Genomic DNA, 14,369 nt, shown 5'->3' with positions numbered 1-14,369 from the left:
TACAATTACATACCCTATAAAGGGTTTATAGGTTCGTATTGGATGGTTGAGTGATGGTTGTCATGTGATCGTTCTGTGGCTGGACAGTTTCAGTCATTTGTTCCATCAGATTTGAAATCAGATACTTTACTGATTCATACTTGTGGATGGAAAAACTGTGTGAGGTCTACTGTTTCAAGAACTACTAGTAATCTATTCTCAATGTCTTATGTTCTCTCTCTCACACATACTTGCAACCTCATCTCTCTCACTCATTTCCCGCCTTTTCTATGCAGCTTCCTCTTCTCCTTAATAAGATTGGAGACGTTTTTAGCCTTATAATCCTACTCACTCCCCATTCCAAGTTGGCATTGCTCCGGGGACCGCTTTTTCAGTCCTCCTACGTTAATAAGAGATTCAGCATGCATCCAAGTTGCTCAACTCAATTCACACGTTCTTCAGTCAATCATCTTCACTCTCTCTCTCTCTCTTCTCTCAACCTTCCTCCTCCAACACTTCACCTCTTTCCTCTTTCTCCAATCATCATCCCATTTCACATCCGCTCTCCTCACTGGGTCTCCGAATTCATTCCACAGAGGAAGCGAATTCAATAATGTGAGCGAGAGATAATTGGTTGAGATATAATTTCAAAAATTTCAATATTACTTCTGCGTCTCGCCTTAGAATCTATTTTCAACCCAATTTTATCGTCTGAGAATATCATGAATGGCTGGAGAACTGAATGGAATATTTAATTGTCGGGTCTGTTCTATCAATGCTCTGCAAAATAGTGGATTTTCTGATTATGAGAATTCCTGATATTGAAACTGGTTCAATAAACTGTATCTCTATAATTATAATAAATAGCAATAATACTAGTAGTTCTGTGAACAGTAGACCTCACGCTGAGTGAGTTACATTGACCTGTTGTTATGCTTTCTCGAAAATTTATAAATAATTTATTAATTTAAAATTTTAAAACTTCTAGTGAATGATTTAATAGAATCAACAGTTGCCTCTCTTATTTTGGTGAGCCGTCCACTGGAACCGATTTCGTCCGAACTAGCATCGGCCGAAGACTGCCGAACTCGTCCGAACGATCCCCCAACAAAGAAAGCTATAGATGCTCGTCCATTGCAACAGGTTCATACATCCGTGCACGGCCGATCAAGTTTTCTATCCGAATTGAATTGGATTTTCTGAACTAGCTAGTTGAGCTGAGACAACAAAGTGTTCCTAACCTGAAATTGTTTCAGAGTCTTGTTTGTTGAAGATGTTGTTTTATAAAGTTGTAACTAGGGACAATAATTAACGTTGATAAGTTTGGTTGAAGAGCATGTTCCATTGTGGGATGGATATGCGAGACAAAAGATATCAAAGTCGTGATGTTCAAAGGAATCTGTGGACAAAGATTGCTGAACAAATAGGATCTGAAGGTGAAATTATTCGAATGAATAACTAGTTTAGTGGATATTTTTGAATGAGCAAAGCGTATTCTATGTTTCAAGTCAATCGGCGTTTGTTTGTTTGTTTGTACCGCAGTTACAGTCGCAGTTATTGCCTGGTTGGGATAAAATTTGGTATAATTATACAAGTACTTTGAAATAAGACGCAGAAACTGATGTATTTAAAAGTTATAAATTCATCCCCGCTCCAAGATGGCGGCCGTTTGTTCGGAAATTTCACCCTAAAAATCAACCTAACTTCTCAATACTTTATCGGATCAGGTTCAAATTGGGCTCATCCTTCTCAGCGTTTCAAGGTCTTATTTCATATATCACATGTCCAAAAAAAAAAAAAATTAAAAATTCGATAATTTTTTTCCCAAAGTCCAAAATTTCAAATCTCCGATTTTTTATCTCTTCAACCTTGCATCCTAGCTCAAAAGTGTAGTATACATTTATTTTCCAGCGCTCGAAGCCGGTCTTGTTACATACATCACATGTTGAAAATTTTGATTTTTTTCATAATTAGATAACTTTTTCCAAGTCCAACATTTCAAGTTTCAGATATTTTAGTTTCCGTGTGTCCTAGCTCAGAAGAGCTTCTATTTCTCAGCGTCCTCCACCGATCCTATTGCATATATCATCATACTCTAAATCCAATTTGTATGTGTGTTTGTGTGTGAATAGGCGAGCGTGTGTGAGTAGTGATGTTAGCGAGTGTAGCGAGCTCTACTGTCCTCCAAACTACCAGTAACAATGTAGAATTAATAATCAATTATCAAGAAATTCCAACTTAATTATTAAAATCCATCATGAAAGTATTGAGAAATATAATTTCTTGCTTGGAAACTGGTTGACATTGTAATGTGAGAATTTCAGTTCAATATTATCATCGAAATTTTATATTTATTTGCTTTTTGAATGTGAATTTGTGTTTGAACATAGTTTTCTTAATTTGAACAAGTGAATTCTACTGGTGAATAACTAATTTAGTGGATATTTGTTCATTCAATTTTCAAAATCCACAATATAATAATTGTTTATGAAAAATTGTGGTGGCTAAGATGGTTAACCGAGCGAAATGAGATGTAAGATTCAAGTCGACGGTTTGGCATTTTTCTTTATTTTTGAATGTTTGAATATTTATATGTTGCGCATTTACGGCGAAACGCGGTAATAGATTTTCATGAAATTTGACAGGTATGTCCTTCCTTTTTTAATTGTGTGTCGACGTATATACAATGTTTTTGCATTTCAAGGATAATATAATAGGGGAAAGGAGCCTCCTTCATACGACAATATTAGAGTAAAAATCAGTCCATAGTATTATTCATCATAAATCAGCTGACAAGTGATTACACAGATGTGTGGAGAAGCCAGTCTATTGCTGTATTTCCATCAGGTCTGTAGTTTCAATCAAGTACTTGTGGATGAGAATACTGCGTGAGGTCTACTGTTCACAGAACTACTAGTTTGATTACACAGATGTGTGGAGAAGCCAGTCTATTGCTGTATTTCCATCAGGTCTATAGTTTCAATCAGTTACTTGTGGATGAGAATACTGCGTGAGATCTACTGTTCACAGAACTACTAGTTTGATTACACAGATGTGTGGAGAGGCCAGTCTATTGCTGTATTTCCATCAGGTCTATAGTTTCAATCAGGTACTTGTGGATGAGAATACTGCGTGAGATCTACTGTTCACAGAACTACTAGTTTGATTACACAGATGTGTGGAGAAGCCAGTCTATTGCTGTATTTCCATAAGGTCTATAGTTTCAATCAGTTACTTGTGGATGAGAATACTGCGTGAGGTCTACTTTTCACAGAACTAATATCAGTTAATTCAATAATTGGCATTGGTAGTACTGACTGAACCAAACTCATCAGCTTTTCATTGTCCATAGTTACAACTTTATTTAACATAATAACGGTTCCAATGGACGACCATATTCGGCCGAATTAACGGCCGGCAGATTCGTCCGATCCAACGGCCGGACGTATCGGTTGAATACGGTTCCAGTGGACGGATACCCTTAACTGATACCGTTACGTCAAATACTATTGCCATAGTGAGGTTCACGTTATAATGACAGTGGATAAAGATAGAAGAATAGCAATGCCGATTCTCTGCATTAATTAATTATATTTCTACACTGTTAAAAACATAATTGGCGCCGTTGCGGACCTAGAAAAGGATAGTACCACCGGCTTTGTCGAATGATAGACAAGGATAGCAAAGCCAAAGTTGATCAAATACTGTCATTATAACGTGGACCTCACTATAGACAAGGATAGTATCACCGGCTTTGTCGAATGATAGACAAGGATAGCAAAACCAAAGTTGATCAAATACTGTCATTATAACGTGGACCTCACTATATCAAGTCAGGTTTATTCTTGATACTGTTGAGGGGATTGTGACTGTTGAAGTGGGAACAAGAAATGATAGAAATCTGTTGAAGATGTTGACAAAAAACGCGGGAAAGTGGTGAATGAAAATAAAGAAAATCTCCAAGATGGGAAACGCAGATAGTTGAGCCGTTCATAATACTTTTTCCAGCCCAGTGTCCTCGAGCCAGTAGATATCCTTTCTTCCTTCCAGATAAATCTCTACTTGATGCGATTGAATTTCTCCGAAGAAGGAAAAAAAACCGAAGATAAAATGGGACTGAAGAAGGAGGAGATGAAGAAGAAGAAGAAGAAGAAGAAGAAGAAGAAGAGGAAGAAGAAGAAGATGAAGAAGAAGAAGAAGTGAATAAGAAGAAGAAGAAGGAGAAGAGGAAGGCGATATTTTGATTTCTCACTCGTTCACCCACTTTTTTACTATCTACAGCTGTTTCAGCCAAGGATGAATCATCCTTTTAATGTCGTTCAGCGAGTTTTCGCAAGGAAGAGACCTAGTGCAATCGAATTTTTATATCATAAAACCTACTATGTTTTATTTTCAGTCCCGTAAGAGCAAAAAGTGACACTTTATCGATATGTTCCAGGGAGTAAAGTAAGCAATTTAGACAATAGGTGGAGGAAAAAAAATTGAATTCAAATTGAAAATTAGGAGGAATTGAAGTAGGAGAGGAGAATGAAGTGAAAGAGAGGGGTGAGAAGAGAATGAAGAGTAACGAATCAGGTGGGAGAGAAGAAGGTCCGAGAATTACAGAGAAGGAAGGTTATCGTTCTACCTGGCACACTCGAAATTATTAAGGTACTTAGAACGTGTAATGGGGAACATTTGCACACATTTTAGTACCCATGCCGCTCCAATGAATGCAGAGGGGTGCCAACTGAGACTATTCAGAAATAATAGAAATTTCTCATCGCTTCAGTAAGGTCCACGTTATAATGGCAGTTGAGAAACATAGAAGAACAACGTTGCCGAACCTCTGTCTTGTCAATGCCTTCTATAGACGGTAGCTGATACAGGTTTATTGATGTTATATTTACAGTTCATTCTAGTTCCAAATTTTCTAAAATAATTCAATATTATTTATTTATTTATTTATTAATAATCATTACATTACATCAATTTTGGGAATAATCCCATTTGACAGGTAACTTGTCAGTACTAATACTAATCCTAATACTATAATACATACAATCAAAATAATAAAATATTTATTCAGGTATCATGTGTCAAGTATCTTTAAGGATGGTAATGATATAATATATCATATATATATATAAAAAATCTATTTTCTTGTGAATAAAATTCTGAGATTGCGTATAGGCTTTTCTCTAATAACATTTTTTTGACTGCCTGTTTGAATAAAATGACTGATTCCATGTTTCGAATGTCTGTTGGCAGCCTATTATAGAGTCTCATTCCTGAATAAAATGGAGTTTTTTCAAAAGCTACATTTCTATGGATTGGAAATGCAATAATATTTCTATTTCGAGTATTATATTTATGATTATCTGTACAAAATTGGAACTTATTGATATTTACTTTAACAAAAACTACTAGCTGGTAAATGTAAATGGAAGGAAGTGTGAGTATGTTAAGGTCTTTGAAAAATGCTTTTATTCGTTGCATGTGGTAATTGAGTGTAATATTTCTAATCAATTTATCAATTCAAGCCATCTAAATTCAAAATTTATAGTTTTCATGTTTATTTTGGACTAAATTTTTATAATAATTGTACGCGTGAGATTCTAAACTTATTTTTGACTTTGGCACCTATAAATTTGGGAGAAAAATAGCACAAGGACTACCTTAATATTTCATCTACCAATGATATTACATAAGTTTCATTTACATTATAAATAAATGAATAAAAATAATAATTAAAAAAATCAATTATATTTTATCAAGCATGAAATTATATATTTCAATGATTTCATGATGGATTTTTATAATTAAGATGAAAGACTCTGTCTATAGTGTGGTCCACGTTATAATGGCAGTGGATAAAGATAGAAGAACAGCGATGCTAATTCTCTGCATTAATTAATTATATTACTACACTGTCAAAAACATGATTGTCATCGTTGTGGACCTAGAAAAGGATAGTACCACCGAGTTACGCTGCAAAATAGATCTATTACTATCAGATGTTAACGACAGAGTAGACGAAGAGTTAGTTAGACAAGGGAACAGCAAGCCGAGAGTCAACGCAAAGGTGTTCGGAGAGGGCGATGGCGTATGGGCACTAGACAGATCAGGCAAAGGCTACAAAAAAGGAAAAATCGTTAAAGTGAATGGACCATACTCATACCTAGTGAATGTTGAGGAAACGATGAGAAGATGCCACGCAGATCAACTGCGATATGCAGATTGAACTTAAGAAGAAAGGGGGAAGATGTAGTATACCAGAAACCAGATGTTATGCAAAACAGATGACATAAATCAGTTATAATATTTAATAGTTTGTTGATTGGAATTCACTCGATCCTACTCTTTTTAATAGAGATTACACACGTTGAGCATTAATCTTTGAGACTTATTTATTTCTAATATTCTACATGGCGCAGTCGGTAAATAAAAATCACAGCAAATGTCAACCATTCGACGGAACAACCGAAGATTGGATATATTGGCACGAAAGGTTCAAGATTTTCCTACAAAATGGAAACATCAAAAACGAAGAAAAAAAATGAGACTTACTACTTGAGAATCTGGGACCGCAACCATTCAAGATAGTTTTCGATTCTATGCATCTTACCCCCATAAACAACATTGGATTTAATGATGCGATAGAAGTCTTAAACAAATACTACACGAAACCACAAGCACCTCTATCCCAGAGAGTTTGTTTTTCTCGACGATTCCGGAATGAAGGTGAGACCATAACTCAATTTGAACTAGATTGAAGGTTTCTCGAAGGAAATTATAATTTTGGTGATAACCTGGATGAACGTTTAAGAGATCAGTTCATATTAGGCATCAACAACGATAGTTGGCAACTTGAGTTATTGAGAATGCATGCATCAACACAAACAACTTTTACAAAAATAGTAGAATCAGCAAAATTACTAGAAACCGTTAACAGCAAGAAATTAAAAACAGTTCTACAAATTTGAATAGAGTAAAAATTTCTGATGAACATCAGGCAATGGAATCTAACCCTCAAAAGTACAACGAAAATATGAAAAGAAATCGACTCTAAAATTGAACAAAAATACACATTGTCTCCGTTGTGGAAACCGGCGACATTCTGATGGTGTCATGTGCACTGCAAATAACAAATTTTGTAAAGCTTGCGGAGGTAAGAACCATTTTGCTAGAACATGTCTAAAAGTAGGGAACGCTACAATTGTAAAAGACAAACAGATAAATCAGGTCCACGAAAATTTATCAATAGAAGATGACAACCTGTCACTTTCCGATATTGAACATATAAGAACTCTGGAAAAAGGCTGTAAAGTAATGGTGAACGTTAAACTCAACAACAACACAGTGAAAATGCTGTATGATCCAGGTGCCGCTTACAGCGTTATTAACGAGAAATTATGGAAAAAAATTGGAAGTCCCATTTAAAAACCAACAAGAAACCTCACGGCATACACAGGGATTGACATTGAAACACTTGGAGAAACACATATAAATGTCAATGCTTTTGGTGACTCCAGAAAATTACCAGTAATTGTTATAAAGAAAGATGACATACCTTTGTTTGGACTTAATTGGGTCCTCAAATTCAATCTACCCTTACCTCCCGGTGCTGAAATATGCTCAGTAAAAAAAACGATAAGCTCTCCACCAAAAAAGAACTCAGTTTTGGTAAAGAAAATAATCACAGATTTTTCTGATGTTTTCAATCCAAATCTGGGAACAATAAAGAACTGCAAGGTACTTTTCCACATGTCAAAAAATGCCATACCAATAGTTGCAAAACTACGTCCAGTTCCGTTTTCCTTAATAAAAGCAGTAGAAATGGAACTACAACGTTTAGTAGACAGTAATGTACTATCACCTGTAAACACAAGTGAAGAACCTATCACATGGTCCTCACCAATAGTTATTGTGGTGAAACCTACAGGAGCAGTCCGGATATGTGCTGATTTTAAAACCACCATAAACAAGTTTATAAGTCCAGACAACTATCCCCTACCTAGGTTTGAAGAAATCACTTCAAAACTTACAGGAGGGAAAGAATTCACAATTATTGATTTGAAGGATGCATATCTACAAATGGAAGTTGATACTTCTGTACAAAAGTATCTCACTATTTCTACTCATAAAGGATTTTTCAGATATTCACGCCTTCCTCTTGGGATAAAAATAGCAACAGCAGCTTTTCAGTGTAAAATGGATCAAATCTTGGCTGGCTTGGAAGGCGTTGCATGTCTTTTAGACGATGTAATAATAACAGCTCCCACAAGAGAAGAACACATTAACAGAGTCAGGGAAGTGTTAAAACGTTTTGAAAACAATGGACTTCGAGTACAAACCACAAAATGTAAATGGTTTGAGGAATCAGTAAACTATTTGGGACACAGAATAGATCAAACAGGTATACACCCCACAACTGAACACATCAAAGCCGTAGAAGATATGCCATCACCGAAAAATGTCAAAGAACTAAGATCCTTCTTGGGATCAATCATCTACTACAGTAAATTTGTTCCACATTTACAATCACTGTGCGTTCCGTTACACAAATTACTTCAAAAAGGAGCAAATTGGCACTGGGATAAAAAACATGAACAAATCGCTACAAAATTGAGACATTTATTAACAACATCAGATACTTTAGCTCATTATGATGAATCACTTCCTCTAATTCTTGCCACAGACGCAAGTGAAGTCGGATTAGGTGCAGCTCTTTTTCACAGATATACTGATGGTACTGAAAGGCCAATTTTGTTCGCATCAAGACGACTTGACAAAGCTACAGTGTGATTGAAAAAAAAGCATTAGGTTTAATTATCGGAGTAACACGTTTTGAACAGTTCCTCTATGGCAGACACTTTGAGATTCGTACTGATCATAAAGCTTTAGTGAAAGTTTTCGGTGAAAATGACTCTATTCCAAAAGTTGTTTCCAACCGTATTGCTAGATGGGCTTTAATTTTGAGCTCATACGACTACTCAATAAATTATCACAGAGGTGCAGATAATGCAATGGCGGATATGCTATCAAGGTTTCCTTTTGAAAAGTGTATTGAAGTCAAAAAACGAAAAGTTAGGGGAAAACAATAGAGCACATCTTTTCCACCTTCGATTTCAAGATATACCATTATCAACAAAGAGCTTACAAGAAACAACAAAACATGACACAACACTTGCAAAAGTTACAAACTATCTCCGAAGTGGTTGGACAACAGATACAAATGTAAACAAAGAACTACTACCATATTACAATAAACGAGAAGAACTATCATTTGAAAATGGCATACTCCTCTGGTCGGGTCGTTTAGTCATACCCACAAGATTAAGAACAAAAGTACTACAAATTCTCCATGAAGGTCATCCAGGAATTGTAGCAATGAAAGGAAAAACACGATTCCAAGTATGGTGGCCTGGACTGGACAAAGATTTAGAGGAACATGTAAAACACTGCACCGCATGTCAAGAAAACAGAAACAGAGATGTTGAGATGCCACTTTTCTCATGGACTCTTCCAACAGAAGTGTGGTCTAGAATCCACATAGATTTCGCAGGACCATTTTTAGGGAAAATGTGGTTAGTCGTTGTAGATGCTAGATCGAAATGGCTCGAAGTAATACCCATGTCAACAACCACAACAAAATCCACGATCAATATATTACAAGATCTATTTTCTAAATTTGGCTACCCAAGAATAATTGTGAGTGACAACGGTCCTCAACTGACTTCGTATGAATTCCAAAATTTCTGCAAAGAACTGAACATAAAACATGCACGTATCACCCCATATCACCCAAAAAGCAATGGATTGGCGGAGCGTTGTGTACGAACGTTCAAAGAACGTATGGGAATTCCAAAAGGAAGTACTGGCACCTTACAAGAAAAACTAAATAAATTTTTATTCGCTCATAGAACATCCCCAAAGAGAGCAACGGGAAAAGCACCTGCTTTTATGATGTTCGGTCGCGAGTTACGCTGCAAAATAGATCTATTACTACCAGATGTTAACGACAGAGTAGACGAAGAGTTAGTTAGACAAGGGAACAGCAAGCCGAGAGTCAACGCAAAGGTGTTCGGAGAGGGCGATGGCGTATGGGTACTAGACAGATCAGGTAGAGGCTACAAAAAAGATGCCACGCAGATCAACTGCGATATGCAGGTTGAACTTAAGAAGAAAGGGGGAAGATGTAGTATACCAGAAACCAGATGTTATGCAAAACAGATGACATAAATCAGTTATAATATTTTATAGTTCGTTGATTGGAATTCACTCTATCCTACATGTTTTAATAGAGATTACACACGTTGAGTATTAATCTTTGATCAACTATGGTTTTGCTATTCTTGTCTATCATTCGACAAAGCCGGTGGTACTATCCTTTTCTAGGTCCACAACGATGCCAATTATGTTTTTGACAGTGTAGAAATATAATTAATTAATGCAGAGAATCGGCATCGCTATTCTCCTATCTTTATCTACTGCCATGATAACGTGGACCTCACTATAGAATATTTCAATCGACTAGATCAAAAATATCTGATTTGTCGACATGACATGGTATATCATTATAAATAAGAGTATTATCAGAGTTTTCAAAGTTAATGATAATTCTACAGTTTAAAGTGATTCATGAGTGTTATTTTGTTATTCAATTTGGTTTATAAACAATCTGAATTGGAAATTTTCTGTTTTCAAATGTTTGGACTGGAAATTGAACTTAAAATCAAAAGTGTATGGAACATAACCTAATTTTTGGACTATAGTGTATAAATCAAAATTCGGGGAAGATACAGTGCCTGTTGGTCCCTCCCCAATCATTTTTGGATTTGGAACACAGAAGAACTATTGTGTTCCGTGTATCATTAAATAGATAAATAAATATGAATTATGCTTCTATGCTTATGTAATTCAGAGCGAAGCTCGGTGCCCCGATATTATAAGTGAAACTTCAGAATTCTCATGATTTACTTACTAGTAGTTCTGTGAACAGTAGACCTCACGCAGTATTCTCATCCACAAGTACCTGATTGAAGCTATAGACCTTATGGAAACACAGCAATAGACTGGCTTCTCCACACATCTGTGTAATCACTTGTCAGCTGATTTATGATGAATAATTCTATAGTCTGATTTTCACTCTAATATTGGCGTATGAAAGAGGCTCCTTTTTCCTTTTATATTATCCTTGAAATGCAAAATTTCCAAAAATCTTGTATATAGGCTACGTCGACGCGTAATTAAAAAAGGAACATACCTGTCAAATTTCATTAAAATCTATTACCGCGTTTCGCCGTAAATATGCAACATATAAACATTTAAACATTGAGAGAAATGCCAAACCGTCGACTTGAATCTTAGACCTCACTTCGCTCGGTCAACTAACATCAAAGCTAGTCACCTTCAAAACATAATAGCAACAGGTTAGCCCGAGTTGAAAGCAGAGAAAGTTCGAGAGATAATACTATGTTATTTTAGCTATTAAATGCATGCGTCATTGCATATTCATTGCATGCAATGTATAAAAATTGCCTGCAATGACGCATGCAATTAATAGTCCACACGACAGCTGATTTATTACCAAGTTACATTGAGATATTAATGTATGCGTTATCAATTGGATGCGTCATTGCATGCAATTAATAATCCACACGATAGCTGATTTATGATGAATAATTCAATAGTATGATTTTTACGGTAATATTGGTGTTCGAAGGTGACTCCTTTTCTTTTTGTATTATCCTAAGAATGTCAAATTTCAGAACACCTTACCCCACGAAATCAAAAAGGAACATACCTGTCAAATCTTATGAGAATCTATGCCGCGTTTCTCTGTAAATGCGGAACATATAAACATAAAGAGAAATGCAAAACCGTCGACTTGAATCTGAGACCTCACTTCGCTCGGTAAATAAGTAAAACTTTGATCAAACATCAGAATCCGTATGATTTACTCATTATTATGATTTCTCGCATGCATCATGTTCATATGTATCTATATGTATATAAAAGCGAAATGGCACTCACTGACTCACTCACTCGCAGAACTAAAAATCTACCGGACCAAAAACGTTCAAATTTGGTAGGTATGTTCAGTTGGCCCTTTGGAGGCGCACTAAGAAATCTATTGGCAATATTTTAACTCTAAGGGTTGTTTTTAAGGGTTCGAAGTTCGTCTTTTAGCATGTATATTCTTCTTCTCCCAATCTCTTAATTATAATTGAAATTTCCATATCATATGTTACTATAGAACTATAATCTAGATAGAGTACCTCTTCGAAACAGTTGTTAACTGGCAACTAAATTAATAACTTTGTCAGGTTGAGTTGACTCTGTTAGGTTGGCACCAAGTTGAAGGTAGAAATGCATTCATCGCGGAAAAATTGATTGGGCACTGCTACTTCAATCCTGGGAATATTATATTACTAGCCGTCAGGCTCGCTTCGCTCGCCATATCTGTTTAGCCAGAGGTTGAGTCTGGACCCCCGACTGGATTGTCCTAACATATGATAAAAATGCTCAAATGAAAAATGCAGGCGAGCGAAGCGAGCCTGACAGCTAGTTTTATATAGTATTGAAAAATGTGAGAATCATTCAACAACAGCTTTTCAATTTTAACGAAGAGTAAACTATTTTCTAGTACAGTATTTATTATCTGTGATGAAAATGTTTTCTCCGGAAACTTCAATAAGGAGGTCAAGCCGGTATGACAGATTAAGGAGAAAAACATTGCAATGAATGAAAGAAAACTGTTCAGAAAGGAAAAACTTGCTCTCTTTCTATTTTTCCTCGCGTCTATTCATCCTGTCGAGCTCCAGAGCATTCAGTTTTTTTTTTTTGAGTTCGCCTTCTTTTTAATGAACTCAGCCTCTTCTTCTTCTTATTCTTCTTCTCCTTCTTCTACTGCTCCTCCTCCTCCTCATTCTTTTTCTTCTTCTTCTCCTTCTTCTTCTAATGAACTCAGCCCGGGGCAGGGATGGGGAGGAGCCTGTCTCTATGCTTTCAGAGAGAAAAATCATGAACAAAAACTGCTCGTTTCTTTCGACACTCGAAGTTCTAACAATCTTTGAAACATTAATCGCCCCCTGCTTCCTGTACAGGCTTTTCTTTCTTATTATATTCGGACTCACGACTCAGATTTGAGAGGGGAAAATGTAGAAAAATAGAGAATCAGGAAGTTTTCATGAGCGTTTAATGAATTGATTTTTGCTGTGTCAGAAACAAGCGAGTTCTTTCAGCCGTTCGATGGTTTTTTAATAACATTGTTTATTCCAATAACTGTTAATTAAGCCACTCAAAACTAACTGGAGAATTCGCTTAAAATGCCTCTGATATTCATTCAGATGTTATATTGGAAGCAGTAAAAAGCCAAGAAAAGTTGTGATCCTATTAGATATTAAGCTATAGTGAGGTCCACGTTATAATGACAGTATTTGATCAACTTTGGAATTGCTATCCTTGTCTATCATTCGACAAAGCCGGTGGTACTATCCTTTTCTAGGTCCACAACGATGCCAATTATGTTTTTGACAGTGTAGAAATATAATTAATTAATGCAGAGAATCGGCATCACTATTCTCCTATCTTTATCCACTGTCATTATAACGTGGACCTCACTATAGCAATTCCTGTATATTATATTTATATTAAATAAAAAGGCTAAGAACTTGGAAAAAAACGACAGATTTGTTGATACTTATTAGAAAGATCGGTGTCAGTTATTACAACATTGTAAATACCTGATTTGCTAAAACTATATATAAAAGCAGCAGAATTTATACCAGTAGGCGACTACTGCTATTGGTCAAGGGCATGAACGCCTGCCATTGGCCCAGCTAGACAGTCTCCTCCCACTTAACGGTGTCACAAAATGTCGGCTTAAGCCACAGACTGTCTAGCTGGGCCAATGGCAGGCGTTCATGCCCTTGACCAATAGCAGTACTCGCCCACTATAGTGAGGTCCACTTTATAATGTCAGTGGATAAAGATAGAAGAATAGCGATGCCGATTCTCTTTATCAATTAATTATATTTTTACACTATCGAATACATAATTGGCATCGTTGTGGACCTAGAAAAGGATAGTACCACCGGCTTTGTCGAATGATAGACAAGGATAGCAAAACCAAAGTTGATCAAATACTGTCATTATAACGTGGACCTCACTATATAGTATAAATTCTGCTGCTCTTATATATATAGTTTTAGCTCATCAGAGATTTACAATGTTGTAACAGCCGAAACCGGTCTTTCTAATAAGTATCAACAAATCAGTGGTTTTTTGACAATTTCTTAGTCTTTTTATTTGATATGAATAACAACCACAATATCAACTTCTCAACTACACAAAAAAATATTTATATGTTTATTCATGTCCAACGGATCTCGAAAACGGCTCTA

At 36.0% G+C, this 14,369-nt stretch overlaps 1 protein-coding gene across 11 annotated transcripts in view; it reads right to left on the bottom strand.

Moving 5' to 3' along the window:
- Positions 1-14,369, bottom strand: part of LOC111063658 (fibroblast growth factor receptor-like 1) — a 369,331-nt gene that overhangs the window by 93,190 nt on the left and 261,772 nt on the right. The window lies entirely within an intron of this gene.

This window comes from Nilaparvata lugens, chromosome 9, assembly GCF_014356525.2.
Source record: "Nilaparvata lugens isolate BPH chromosome 9, ASM1435652v1, whole genome shotgun sequence".
Lineage (NCBI taxonomy): Eukaryota > Metazoa > Arthropoda > Insecta > Hemiptera > Delphacidae > Nilaparvata > Nilaparvata lugens.
The sequence above is the reverse complement of the archived record's forward strand: the minus strand, read 5'-3'. Positions and strand labels throughout refer to the sequence as shown.